This window comes from Halyomorpha halys, unplaced genomic scaffold (assembly GCF_000696795.3).
Source record: "Halyomorpha halys isolate HHAL.00 unplaced genomic scaffold, Hhal_1.1 Scaffold259.1, whole genome shotgun sequence".
Lineage (NCBI taxonomy): Eukaryota > Metazoa > Arthropoda > Insecta > Hemiptera > Pentatomidae > Halyomorpha > Halyomorpha halys.
In genome coordinates, this window is record NW_027108664.1 from 358,429 (window position 1) to 358,833 (window position 405).

A 405-nucleotide genomic window follows, 5' to 3' on the forward strand; every position below is an offset into this window, starting at 1 on the left:
AATGTACCTTAATTATGGATATTCCACAGTCGCTAATTTCTTCAGGAGCACAGAAAAAGCCCGGAGAACAAAGGCCTTTGTTCTCGAAAAGTCCGTTAGGATGACGTCACGATGACGTCACAAGCTCGGAGCACAGAGCGACCGTAACACTTCGGACACTGGCACTACACTATTATTATTATTTATTAAAAAAATAAAAATAATAAAGTAGATTGATGCATATTTATAACCGAAAATGCATTAAGCAGAATATACTTAACATACTCAAAAATGTTATAGAATATGGAGTTAAAAATATACATCTATAATAAAACAATTCCCCAGAAAATTCTCACATAAACATTTTTTTTATGACAACAATATGATGTATGAGAAGGTATTTCGAATACTACCAATAATAACAAT